The sequence below is a fragment of the Tigriopus californicus genome, chromosome 12 (assembly GCF_007210705.1).
Source record: "Tigriopus californicus strain San Diego chromosome 12, Tcal_SD_v2.1, whole genome shotgun sequence".
In the NCBI taxonomy this organism is placed as follows: domain Eukaryota; kingdom Metazoa; phylum Arthropoda; class Copepoda; order Harpacticoida; family Harpacticidae; genus Tigriopus; species Tigriopus californicus.
In genome coordinates this window covers 1765304-1779398 of record NC_081451.1, presented here as the reverse complement: position 1 = coordinate 1779398, position 14095 = coordinate 1765304, and the positions used below count along the sequence as shown (strand labels likewise).

Below are 14095 nucleotides of genomic sequence, written 5' to 3'. Positions count from 1 at the left end.
AGCGTTTTCTTTTCCATCCAACATTGCATCAAAAAGGTGAAAATCCATTAACGGATCCTTTCAATGCTAAACATTTAGGTTGCCGATGTTACATTGGGATCAAAATTGCACGGTTAAGCATTTGCGGTTTAGATGACAAGTGCGCAAAGGACGTTTTCCAAAAATAATAAGTGGCAAAAAAATGTTCACTACGATTTTTTCTGCTACGGATAAATTTCCAATCAGAAATATGTTTAGAATACTTTGAGTCATTTTGTACCCCTTAAATGATGCCCAGGTCTTTCTATACTCGTGACTGTAAAAGGTCGAACATGGGAATTATTGTACAGAAAGTGATCAAATTTCAAGCGTAAAGCTACTAATACTAATACTAATACTAATCTCATTGAGAAACATTCTGCTCCTGTTTAACAAAAGTCTGCTGTATACAAAAACCATAAAATCCTCGCTTTCCGAATCTACCGAAAAATGGGCTTCTCAATCATCCATATCGGGTAAAGGAACGATTATATAAGTGCCACAATTGTAATGGAAAGTGTTTGTGATATAATTCCAAAATTGCCAGGTAACAAAAATGGATCTTTCAATTCATGTACCAAAGTAAGGTAAAATTATATTAAAAGTGCTTTAAATGGCAATTATTCTAGTGGAATGTTTATTTTAATTAACGAATTGGCCATTTGACCTGTTAATTTCCAATTTTTGAGGTTTCCTCCAATCCTGACCTTAAAGAGAGCTATCCCAAATAATTTGTTTTATGCAAAATTGCTAATATAGTAACTAATTACTAAAGTTTTCTTTCGGAGACTGAAAGTAACGTTTAGCTATGGATGAGTAAAAAGCTTCATAATAAAGGTGCGCGATTATGCAATGGCAAAAATGATCGCATGTCTGCAGAGGCCCTGCCAAGCACTTTTGCAACAAATAACACTTAGAAAGCTGGCTTTGTAACGCTTAGGTCCTTTTCTTTCGTCACATTTGCCATTGTCTTTGAGTGTCAGGGTTTTTTCCTTCCATGCGTACAGTAAGTACACCACAATTAAAGGCGCTCTTAATTAATGGCTTGCGGCACCTCTATTTCCGTCGTTTCTGCGCAATTGCGTGAACATTAATTACACCTTGAATACGGAAATTGAAGGTTGATTGTTGTGGAAACGACTCCTAAGTTTGGATGTTTCTTCACACGGACCAAGCGTTAAACTTGGTCCATTAACTCACTCAAGCTAGCAAGGACCTCTGAAGAATGGACGTGAACGCAAAAGGAGAGCTTTACCTTGTTTGGTCTCAGCCAATGAAAATTAAAATCGACTTTGTGTGGTTAGGGATGGATGGGTTGGTTTTCCAATCGATGAAACGCCTAACTTTTGCTTGAAAATATTACCTTATTTACACAAAAACAGGTTGCCTTCAATAAAGTATGCAACCTGGGATCATTGTTGTCCGTGTCCAATTTTTCGTTGTTTTTGGCTCAAGATATAAAGAAGAACCAACTTTGAAGGATGAAGTTATGATTGCTGTTCCAAGACTTCCGCCTCTTCCATCAGAAACTTGGTACCATAAACGATGATTGTTCATGTCAATACCATGTATATTCGTCTGTCATGCTGGCAAATTTCAAATGAAGCCAAAGCATTTGGCGAAGCAATTGCTGTTTGATTGAACTTGGCGTGGAGACAAGGGAACTTTTTAGGTTTCGGATCTTTTGACAGAAGATGGAAAAAGTCGATGGAACCCCCACAAATTGCTCCAGGCACAAAGGAAGGGAGCGGCTTATCTCGAGCCTAGCATGCATTGCAACGAGAACTTTGAAAGAACAATGTTGACTTTGATGCCGTTCCATTGCTCATAAATACGCGAGTTGCAACTCAAACTCGATCCTCTCAACCGGAGAAACAGCAAGAAACAGCCGCTCAAAAACGAGAAATAGCCGGCCGAAAAGGGCATAAAACGAGAGCGGACCCAAGTCAATCATGCGGGATTTCTGCAGTTACTCTCTGGTCTCAACAAAAGGGAGAGGAATGGCACTTGTACGTTGAGAATTAGAACAACTTTTGTTGTGAAACCATCAGGGTTTTTTTTGACCGCAAGGAAATTGTCACTGAATCAAACACTTCAAATAAAACAACCAAGTATTTTCATGCTCAAATCTGGACTTGCATTGCCTTTTGGTCCGGAGCCGAACTGCGCAAATTTGTTCAAAATTATTCAAAACAAAACCTCAGCAAGCTTGGTTGTAACTCAAACTGGTTGTTGTTTCAAGTTCATTCCATGCCCTCCAATGTTCTATGCTATGAGAGGTGGTAAACTTTGGGCCCAATTGTTCCACAGAGGAGAAAGCAGAAATCTTTCACTTTAATGCCCCTGGGACTAAAATTAAATTAGGGTGTATGCTATTATTTACTTCTTCTCCCACTTTTGAAATCACTTTTGAAATTCCATTGAATAAATGGCTGTTCTCATTTGATTTCTGATCTCTATGACATGTCCATCTAAATGCGTTTTTTTCGCCAACCTTGCATCTAAGGCAGGAGGAAACGCGCAATCTCCACCTGAGGCGTTTTGTGAGACTTACGAATCAAGACAAATTGTAAAAAGTCTTTGTCTCTGCACTTTAAAGCCGAAATGCAGGAAATAAGTCCCCAAGCCACCCTCGTCTTTTAGATGGATGTCAGGATATTCTCGTCTGTTCCAGTTTGGAGATGGAGCCAATTTCCAGTGCTTCTAAGAAGCCTCCGTGCATGAACAGATCCAATGAAACCACTGCCAGAGTGGTTTGATCGTTTTTAAGTCGGGGGAATTATCTCGGCTTGAAAGAGACCTGGACTTGGACTACTTCAACGTTATCTTAATTCAAACTTAATGAGCTTTTCAAGACTCCCATGTCAGGCGATTAAGGTACACAATATATTCATGAACATGAACATATATGTAACAGTACGTTCCCTTGGAGGGAAACGAACTTTGGAAATTGAGCCCCCCATGTTGGCACATGGTAGCATAAAATAGTAGCCACCACAGTGGCCACCATACCATGTCTCACACCTGTTCAGTGCACAACACTAAATTGAAAAGGGAAAAGGAACGTAATAGATGGGTTTCTCTTTTGGCAAGCGAGCCCTTGGGTCCGACATTGGATCATTACATAAGATAGAAATGGACTTCTCGGAAGTAAAGACATTGCTTCTGAATTAAATTTGGTTTTGTTGTCTGCTTGTGTGTATCCTTCGAATATTCTGCATTTAACATCATTCAGTTGTATGACAATTTGAACAACTCAAATAGCGCACATTCAGGTTGTTGGGTTTCCTATAATGCTTTTGTTATTTTGTATGCGATCAAATATTAGGGGAGGAACAACTAAAAGCTTGTAGTAGTTGGCTTGTTTGTTCAGTTATGAGTTTTGAGGGTAAACAGGGGTGCAGATTTCGGGTGAATAAAAGAAAAATGGCAAATAAATTTTGGCAAATAAACAAAAAAACGGAAAAAGAAGCTGAAAAATTTAGGAAGTTTAGCGATTTGGAAATGAATGCACTAAAAGTTGTGGATGGAAACACCTATAACAGCTATTGGGTTCATTCAGTGACAGATGACTATTGCGTCATCACTATTTTTTGGGCGGTCGTTGGCCTTCTTTTTAATACAGTGAAGGCATTAACAAACAAAAATACAACTCAAAATATTAGTAAAAAAGTTTCCCACGGTTTCGAAATCACGTTTGTAAAAATAGGAAACTTGAAATCAACAAAAATGAATTCAAAACTAGCTTTGTTAGCTTTTAAAGTATTTTTGTTATGTATGTTAATGAGTGAGAATGTGACTTCTAAATAAATGGATATGATGTCATATTCGTATCCTACTTCAAAATCCCATGAAATAAGCTTAGTTGGGACCTTGCGCTCAAATCCACAAATACCGTGCACAACAATTCCTAGTTTTGCAAAAGAATTACTCATATAATCTAAGAGAAAGATCGTTCTGTCAGCCATAATGCAAAACTGTTTTGTCCATGGTAGGACACAATGCAAATGGACAAATTTTTGGCGGATCATTTTTCTATATAACGGATTTTTCTTCCTGTCCTTATGCAGAACCGGACCTAAAAGAAAACGTTTCAAGGCGTTCTTGAATGAATTTGCAATGTTGGTTTAAAAAAATGAAATTCAACACAATGCTGGACAAAGAAAGCCTTTTCCCCCATTATTCATTGCGGAAGAAATCGATTGCAGTGGAGTGGTAAGCTTGTGTAATAAAGATAAAACCTTTTGCAACTGCAATTTTTAAGACGCACTACTTGATTGAAGGCAGAAAATGAATTTCAGGATTTTAACTTTTTTCATAAATAAGCAAACTATGAGCCTTCTCCGTTTTGGCATTGAAGCAAAGGCTTTCGTGAAGCAATAAAAAACAACGCGAAAATCTCCATCAACCGTTAATAGGAAATCAATCAAGCAAAAGTACGCCGACAAATGGGTGTAACTTCCTTTACTCTTTCATTAGACTTCCCATAAAAGGTGTTTTAGTATCACCTAACCTCATAGAGACCCTGGCTTGAGAGAAGTGTCCCCCTCGTTAAATGCCGTTTTTTATCACAATAAAAACTGAATGAGTTTCATTCAGACAAGAAGCTATCACCGAGAGCCAATTTCTTTTTCTGCTGCTTCCCATTCCCGATGAGCCTCGACGGGCCGAGAATTGTATCAATATGGGGCCTAAGAATATCTAATGTGTGCCTCCCGAGAGAAGCAATTCTTCGTGCACGCTTCATTTTTTCCCGGCTCTAAGATAGGCTAGTTAAGAAAGTGTGGAACGGCCCCCCTGGGTCCTATAGAGACCGCGCGTTTTGATGTCCCAATCTACCTTGATGAGATAAGGAAAAGGATCTCTCTCCTATTTCTTGGACCCGGGAAACTCAATTTCTCACCTGAACCGTCAGAACATTGGAGTTGGGGACCAGCCTGGTTCGGATACTATACTCTTTATGCATCCAACGAAGAGGGGCAAATGAGGAAAACTGCAGATGCAACTCTTTGAAGAAATGATTGCTCACGCTCCTTAATGATTGCCTTACATATTTAAAGGTATCTCAAAACATATACATACCAACAAGACAATTCTGTTACAAATTGCTATGATCGAATTACTCATGGGACGAGTCAGGCTTTGGAAGCCTCCTAAACAAAGAGCTGGACTGAAATTGGCGATAGCTGACCAGGGTGACCAAAAATGGTTGTTTTTAAAAGTTCCAGGAATGCAAAAATGTTCAGTGGTCTACTAGAAGTATTACTCCATTAGAGCTTTGGGGAAATTTAGATTATTTGGCATGTTTCAATAACATTTTACAATTACGTGATCGATTTTTCCCTGTTATTGGGGGCAAATATTGTTTTAATGTGACAATTTATTCATTTTTTGGGGGCCAATACCACATGAGAACAAAAAGTAATTGTGTTTGGTTGTAACTCTCCTATTCAATGGAAGTCAATGGCAAGAACATTTCATAATTTCTAATCTACATCAAACCCTTGTTTCGTTCACGAACTTTTGAAGACAATGAACAAGAATCTGGTTAAAACTGTGTAGTTCAGTTTTCCACACGAGCCACCCTAGTTGACCACCTTACAAGTTTGGCTGATAACTCGCCGAGTTTTCCTAAAGAAAAGATATTATGCTTGTTTGTTTTCCCAAGCGTGTTTAGGATTGAGTTTTAGTACAAAGAAGAGGTCTTGTATCCATCAGCCACGTAAAGCAAACACTTACCCGAGCCAATGAGCTCGGTAAGCTTCCAATCAATGTCCAAGCTTCTGGCTACCAAAACACTTGGATGGAAGGCCACTTCTAATCTGGGCACCCGACTGAATAGAGGATTACCCTGGGTTGGTTCTCTAAATAAAGTATGAGGAAATCCAAGTGATCACTTCAAAACCGATTGGAGTGCTCAAGTTGGACACAAACATGTTAAAAGAACGTGGACAAGTTTTTGTAATGCTTCAAGTGTTTCATTTTCTTGGGTTGGTCCAATATGGTTGCACATGAAGATTTTGCTGGGATCCGATCAACAAGCAACAAGGAGCTATTTCTAACGAATTTCAATTACGAAGTTGCTTTCGGGGAAACTTTCTACCTTTCAAAAACTTTTCCTGGCCTTTTTTTCCACTTCCTTGCCTTCTAGACGCCAAAATCACAAAATGATCAAATGTTACCAAATGCGAACGAAACTTTACCGGTGTGGTTAAAAGTCACTCTTCTAGATATCCATCAAATTCAAGTCCAACATCTGCGGAAGTTCTTTACGGAAGGTAAAATCAATCGTGAAATGAAGCAACAAATTTCTCCCTATTAATGTCCTTTGTTTGATCACAAGCACAATAGTTCGAAGACAAGGTTTTTTGCTGGTACTTTTCTCACGTCTTGGAAGAAAGGCAACTGGAACAGATAATTGGGGTTCCCCTGAGACCTTTAGTGGTTCCAGTGGCACTCATAGAGATTGGAAAGATAGAGAGGATTTGCGGGCTGCAAGCCGATCCTAAACGAGCGAGATTAGGATTCAGAAACCCAATCGCTTTGGTACTAAAAAGCTGAACTACATCGATACAACTAAATGAGGAGATATTTATGGTTTGAAATGATCTTGTTTGGAACAGTCCTGAGAGTGTAAATGATATGTCATGTTGCAAAAAAAAAAAATACTCTTTTGCATTTGTAAGCAAAAAGCACTAGACAAATCATATAACGGTTCTCATGGTATTTTGTTCCATTTCTTCGGATTTGAAAAACTAGGGCAAACACATTCATACTTTAAACCATTCCTCATTTTAGAAGTCACTGAACATTGGTAAACATTTGAAATTTGAAACTAGTCAACTCTTTGCTTTGTTGGGGGGCTTGAGAGTGCAACCAACCTAAGGAACAAATAGTTTCTCTAATTTGATGGTTATCAAGACTCCCGTTTATCTTGAGAACACATAAATGGTCATTGCATCGGCAGTAGTGAAAAATAAAAAGACAAAAAAAAAAAATTGTTCCTTAAACTCCTCTTCTTATCTTAGCTGAGTAGAGCTTTTAATGCCTACAATTTGCACTCGCCGAAGAGACATTTTCAAGCTAGAGATGGAAAAGTTCCCTTTTCCCGTCTCTAAAAGATCAAGTATTGATCCAGGTCCAAAAATGCACTTTTCATCAGATGAACTTTTTTTCTCCCTCTCACTCCAATCTTCTGCTTACAAGATCTTAGAGCTCATCTTAAGGCGATATCCATGATTGAATGGCATGCCATCTGATGGCATCTTTTTCAAGCATTCCCACTGACCTGGATTCATACAAAATATATGTCGAGAGTTGAGAAATCCCCTCAGTCATTGTTAACGCCTTTTCGCAATGGACTCGAAGACAGGAATAGCTCTTTTTGAATGCTTGGAAGGGAGGCTTTTTGTATTCCTCGAGGGGCTCACACCAGGGATTGGGAGATTGTTTAAAGGCCATTCAAAATATTCTACAATCTCATTCGCAATGTTCCTCACCCCCCCCCTCCTCACCCAAAAAAAGGAAAACATCCATCTCTTTGTGCTTTTGAAAAGCAATGCCAGAAAAAAGTGGAGGAACTTGACAGACATTAATTATTCATCAATGGTGTGTGTGCTCTACCACCTTATAATGTTTGCTTGTCCTTGTACTATCTTATGGACTACTAGATAACTGGACATGGCGCTCACGGTCTTGTTATTACAAAATGAGGCTGGTTTGGATTTCAAAAGGTATTTTACAGTGGTTTTGTTTGATTGCGGGGTCCGAGTCTTGATTGCAACTCTTGTTCACTCACGCGCGTAAAATAAATGAAATAACATGTAAAAATACTAGAAGTAATGCAACCAAAAGAAAGAGTTCAAATTGTTAGCATAGTGGTCTAAGTGGCAACGCAAACAAGGCAAGAATCTTTTCATTAGTTTTAGGTGGTGCAAAGTTTGTTGCCGGAGGATAAAAATATTTAGGGTGTACGTTCAATTTCAGGAATCAGGTTGACTTTTGGACACCAACCATCCAAAAGTGGACAAAAGTGTCTACAAGGTCTTCAAGAGTGGATAAGTGAGCGAAAACTTTCAACATTAAATGATTAATTATTGCATCAAATTCGGTTATGAACCAAAAAGTTAGATCGAAATTAGTATGTAATCCATTACATCATATGAAAATAAACAGCTAACAGCAGGCAACCTTTCTTAAGTAGTGAAAAATATTTCAATAATTGATTATTTCCAAAACATAAATCTTCTTTAAAGTTCCAAAAACATGATTTCTTCAAGTTTTAATGTACAATTTTAAGCTGAAATCGATCCATAAACTTAAACATTCATCTATCATGTAAGTTTTTAATACACAACCAAAGTGCAGTCAGAGCATTATTTGGCTAATTTTGACCAAAAAAAATTCCTAGACCATTAGTTTAAAATAGCTTTAAACTTGACTTGAACATTAAATGCAAATAGCACTTCGTACAAAAATGTTTAAAAAATATTCTGATGTTCGAAAACTCGACATGTAAGAGAACACAATGTATCAAATGATGCAACAGATTAGAAAAACATGACTGCAAACATTTGCTAACATCTGTAATTGAAGATAATTGAAAATGGAGATAGGGTATCGTTGATTAAGATCCGTTTGATTGCGTAATAAAAAAAGAAGAAAAAAAGCTTATTGATCAAGCCATCAAAAAAGTCGTTAAAAAGCTTGGAATATAAATTTCATATTCGTGGGGTTTTCTGGTGCGTCCAATTTTTTCATGGTTCAATTGTCCAATGTGTCGAGTTTTCCGGTGCGCCGACTTTTCCTGTGTCGAGTTTTCCATTGCGTTAAGTTACCCTGGAACCTGTTTCAATATGTCCGCAATTGTCAGTAACCCATGTCCGGACCACGGCTTGAATAGTATCTTTACAATGTTACATTTTTTTCTCAAGCTTTAAACTTTAACATTCAAAGGAACCGAGAATTCAATGTTACTCTTGACCATAAATATTGTATGGTCGAACAAACCCTCATGTAAACTGATTTCGGATCTACATATCCGCACAAACTTTGAGTAGATTTTTCCAAGTTCAAAACTGTCGCGCATACTTCTCTTCTATGTTAATTTAATAAGATCCCAACTTTGGAATAGTTGCGTACGTGTAAATGATAATAAACGGTGTTAGAAATTTGTCTTTTGTTCGCGGATTTGAGAGTGCTGAAATGTTTTCAGTGTGTGCATTTACCTGGAATTAGTCAAAGGTATTTGGCGTCAATTTTTTTTACTTTAGTCGGGTCATAATACTTTTGCATATAGATTTGAAGAAGCAACCCTATAATGCGGAAATGAGCGCAAAAAAATGCGTTCTATTCACGACGAAAACTTGGGAATGCAATTTTTGAACTGCCACAAACCGATATAGGCATACACTGAGAGGCTTCAGAATGGTGCGGTTAAAACTTAAAAATATGAATTTGATAAACATTTTGTTTTCGTTGTCGAGTCAGCAGGGTTGTTTGGCGCTTTGAAATCAACACTGAGTCATTTTGGTTACGTGGATGGCTTCTCTTTTGAGGAGGTTCCATAATCAGGCAATAATTCTCGTCCTACGGCCAAAAGGGTTGTTCAAAGGGATTGATGAGGTAAGAAGTTTTCTCTTTGTCTTCAGAAAAGTAAGTCCTTTGAGGCGCAGTTTCTGGGGTAAGAATGTAACTTTTCTACGACATTCCCCCCCCTCTCATTTTCCCTTCAGGGAGGGAACTCATTTTCATTTTTTGAAATATAATAGCTTATGAATTTTAAAGAAATGTTACTGTAGCCATCACCTGACCCTGGTGGCTATTTGATCATCTATGAACCATGATACCGAACATCACTTTCTATGTAAGCACAATTCACTTTATAACATGTTGTATCATTAGAGCTAAGCTTTGAGTTGGCTTACTTTCAATCATATTCAGGGTGACTTTCAGCCTTAAATGTGATCATCTTTCAGTACATTACGATAGATCCAAAGTACATTTCTGACGACAAGTGTTTAGAGGGCTAAGATTGTGGAATTGGGTCAACAATCACATCGTTTATTCCTAAATTCCAAAATATCAAAAGCAACGCCATCTCTATATCAGATTGGATTCTTGGTGTGAAAAAGTTCGAAAACTTTCCTGGGGAGAGTAGGGAGGAGAATCAAACCAGGGACCGCTTTCTTGATCTTGAACTGTCCTTACCAAAATACCACATTTACGAGGGCCCTTATTTGCAACGTCAGACAGCCCAACCGAAATGGGGAAGAGGTAGGGTAGACTGCTAAATAAAACTACTCATAATATGCCATGAAGAGCAATTATGTGGCCTGGGCCACTAATTATGCATAAGATTTTGATATAATTGGCCAAAAACAACACAAACGCATTACAATTGAATAAAGATGAATCGGCCCAATCAGCCCTCTATTTGGCAGTGGCTAAATCACACAGCGCCCTCTGAAGAGCAGAATGTAAACCATATTACATGTAGCCCTTGAAGCATATTTAAAGGAAAATTGTAACATTAGCTTGTCCGCTGACCTTTTAGAGTTTGGTACTCCAAAGACTGATGACACAAACCACTCTTATACCAGGGTCCATCAACCTTGAATGGGCAAGCGCAAAGGCTCCAACATTGTTGTTTATGAACTGGCGCCTGCGCCAAAGCCCAATTTCTACATTAGCTTTGAGGCTCATAATGAATTCCCATGGGGGCCACATGTGGACCACGGTCCATTGGGTGTCCATCCCTACTCTAATCCTACTAAGACAAGAGATCTTAATCGCCCACAATTGGAACCAAAGGCCCCTTGCATTGTTAGCTTTAGCCCAAGAAACATGACATAAAAGAACAAGGTTATCGTTGTTTAACTGGCACATTTGATACGTCCCTGGCTTTGGAAGCAAGGCTCTGGCTCATTGGAACATCCCGTTATTATGGGCGCATCTTGCACAGACAGTCTCGGGTTTATGTTATGACAGTTGGACAACGTTTGTTGAACCTTGGCTGCCATTTGCTACGCATCATTTCGTTTTCCAATTACTTGCACTTATGGACCGAGGTAATTGAGGAGTTAGAGCATAAGAAAAGCACCAACAAATAAACGGACCCCTTTGTCCAAGTCGAAATGTGTCTCGGCTTCCTCCACATAGCCTTTCCTCTTTGGAATGTGTTTGCTTAAAGCAGCCAACATGGCGTTGATAATTGGTTTCCAATACGTTGTCATTTGCTTGCTGATCATGTCGAATCATAGTTCTGGTAGAACTGAAAAATACCTATAAAGAATCTGAACGCATGTTTCCTTATTTTTCTAAGTATGAAACAGAAAGCAATAGCCTGATTCCTCTTAACTGAATTAAAATGCGTTTCAGTTATCTTTGACTAATTCTATTGTTGAAAGTTTCGTAGTGGTTGAAATGCCTTTTCATGTTTTGAGGGAAATTTTGAAACACATTTTGATATTTTTTCCTGTCAGTCATGAGCAAAACTATTAATTGCCTAATACAATTCCTGCTCAAGGTCGAAACTGATATGCCTCAAAATCCCAACTTCGAAATACGTACGCAAGAAAGACACCAAATCCAGAACGAGCTACAAATTGGAAATAAAAGAAACCATCTTGCAGGAACTTGCCGGGATTAAAAAGGATCAGGTTAACGTCTCAGATCTCCACAGACAATTTGGATATCTTAGCATTAACCAGGTGGCATTGAAGGTTTGAAGGTGAATACTTGAAAGGCCGTGGACGCCAAGACAAAATGAGACAGAATGAAGAGGTTCAAGCCAGATGTTAAGGATTACTCTGTTCCTTTTAATAGGAGTATTGAATGTACTGAGCATATATTTGGAAAGGCATCTTTCTTTTATGAGGTCAAAGAAGTCCTACGTAATTGTCAAAAAAATAAGGTCAAATATAAGTACCGGAATATGAATGCAAAAAAATATTGGGGACTGCCATAACAGCAGAGGTGATAAATGTTAGTCCGTATTATAGGTTTCAATATTCCAAAGGCTATGAAAACCAGGAAAATAACTGAAAAGATCCAAAGAAGTGACGTGCATACTCCGAGATATTCAAAGCATGATGTAAGACCCCAGGATGTTCATACATTATGAAAGAGTCCTGCAGTATCCCATTCTACATGTCTCAGGGGGAAATACTGTTGGGCCTAGGATGGTACCTTGAACCCCATGTTTAAGAAGGAGCAACACACCACAAAGAAAAAGGCATACTTTTAGACAATAGCCACATGCCCTAACAATAGTCAGACTAAAATTGTGCAATTTTTAACATTCTAGTATCTCAGAGAAAAAACCTAGCGAAACTTCTCATCCAAATCTTACCTCATCGTTGAGGGACGTGACTAAATGATGGAAGGGTACAATTGGATCAGGTACTAGATATTGAGTCCCAAAGAGGAGACGTGATGTACAGGTTATATGACACCTTCCTACTACGAGAGAAGTCCCAGGTTCAATTCTCCGCTCGGGCTTTTCGTAAGAAAAAAACACCTTGGACGCTAACCATAAGGAGGTGTAAAGCTCCCGGATTTCATACAAGAACGCCCTCTCAAGCAGGGTCTCCACAGATTTTGCCTTTGTCCAAAATTTGGACTAGCCCATTTTGACTTAGTATTTACTTTTTCGAACTTTGCCATGCTATACTGTGATTAGCAAACAAAACATTTGTGAATTTTAAGTTTGAATCAACGTTACATGGTGTCTTCTATGATTTTGTGTGACAAAAAATGGAGAGACTAAATGCATTTCCTTCATGGTAGCACAGAAACAGGAAACATAAAAGGATAAAAATCGAGTTTGTTGTGTTTTCGACTGCAGCTGAATCGGCAACTAGAACAGCGCACCTCCGGCCGATTGAAAGCAGCGCCTCTACAATTAGAAACCATACCCCATTAGCCGCTCAGCTGTCACCCATTTGCCCTGGAAACAAGCCGCCTAACTAGCTCGCATTGCAATCTCTAGGTTTTGCTTCCTCTATGAAGGTAGTTTTTTTTTCAGCAGTTGTGGCGCAGCCTGGCTAGCCCATGGGACACCCATCATCACATGGCAGGCCGTGCGAGAGAGCTGCCATCTGACTCCAGAACAAGCAAACAAGCAAAACAAACCGCAAAGGAGGAGCCAACCTATATCGAGAGTGCACATAAGATAAAACAGATGTGAAGGCTGGGTTCACTAGCCAAGCTTGGCTCACCCTTCTGACCCTTGCAACCAAATACAAGAAGAGGCTCTTCGCAGCACTAGAGGTGGTTGCACGAGACAAGTTTTGTTGCCATTTTTTTCTAATTCATTGTTTTTGTTTCTACTTTTCGAATACCTTGATTACTAAAGAGGCCAAGAGAGGGCAGTGCAGACAAGCCAGTCAGACCATTTTTTAGAGTAGATGGGTGACAACTGAATGGTTGTTAGAGTATACGCAGTCAAGATAACCCCCAACATCTCTGAGTGTCAGCCTAAACTAGGACTTGCCCCTTCCGTTTCCATTGAGTGTTTCCACCATTTTGATGAAAATTGCAATTTGAGCCCCATCATAACCACATAAACGTTCTACTCTTCCACGCTTCAAATAACTGGTTTGTACATGGGTCCGGCACTTCCGTCAGTTTACCCTTTGGTAGCACTGTTTTGAGTGGGTTGAGAACTGTGCCATTTGACCCACCCAAAATTTAGCCCCAATGCTGGACCAAATAAAAAAGTGCTCGGATAACTTGCTCAAACCAGTTAAATGCAACGTGCCAGAAGCGTTGCATATAGGTTTCTTTTTTCATTGAGAATTTAGAAATACTGGGTACGATTCAGATTTACAACAGAGATGTCAGGATTACCTCCAGTGCGTATTGTCTGGAGTGGTACTGGCTAAGCTGTAGTAGAAAAATCACAACACACTCGTTTTCTTTTCAATGAAATAACTCCAATTTCTTCTCTCCTCTCCCTTTTTCCTTCAACGAACATGTAGTTCTTTTTTCATTGAGAATTTAGAAATACTGGGTACGATTCAGATTTACAACAGAGATGTCAGGATTACCTCCAGTGCGTATTGTCTGGAGTAGT

General features: G+C 38.9%; 1 protein-coding gene across 3 annotated transcripts in view; it reads right to left on the bottom strand.

Moving 5' to 3' along the window:
• Window positions 1-14095, bottom strand: part of LOC131892361 (uncharacterized) — a 50156-nt gene that overhangs the window by 18705 nt on the left and 17356 nt on the right. The window contains exon 1 of one of the 3 annotated variants that reach the window (XM_059242199.1): window positions 4922-5134. The exons of the other annotated variants lie outside the window; for them this stretch is intronic. The gene's annotated coding sequence lies outside the window, so the exon portion shown is untranslated. Of the gene's footprint in view, window positions 1-4921; window positions 5135-14095 lie in introns of those variants that run through there. 3 annotated transcript variants of the gene reach the window in all.